Genomic DNA, 357 nt, shown 5'->3' on the forward strand with positions numbered 1-357 from the left:
CCGCGGCCGGGATGCCACTCTGCGGGGGCAGCTCCCCAGTCCCCCCTCTTCAGCCGGGACCTGGCCTCCGATGGGAGTTCCCACCCCAGGTCCCCGCACTGACTGGGTCTGTGGAGGTGGGAAAGGGGTGGATGATATTCAACAGGGAACCATATTCAGTCAGGTTCACTTTCTCAACGCGTTTCTCGGCCCTGGAATCACCCAGCCGCAGGCTCCATCAGCCACTAGCGGAGTCCTGGGGAGGTTTCTGTGTCATCTGGGGGGACAAGTGGCCGCAGGAGGCAGGGATGCCAGTCGTGGCTGAGGGTGCGGAGGGTCCCGGGAGGAGGCCATCTGTGTGCTGTGGGGTGGGGTGGG

Source organism: Myotis brandtii, unplaced genomic scaffold (genome assembly GCF_000412655.1).
Source record: "Myotis brandtii unplaced genomic scaffold, ASM41265v1 scaffold743, whole genome shotgun sequence".
Lineage (NCBI taxonomy): Eukaryota > Metazoa > Chordata > Mammalia > Chiroptera > Vespertilionidae > Myotis > Myotis brandtii.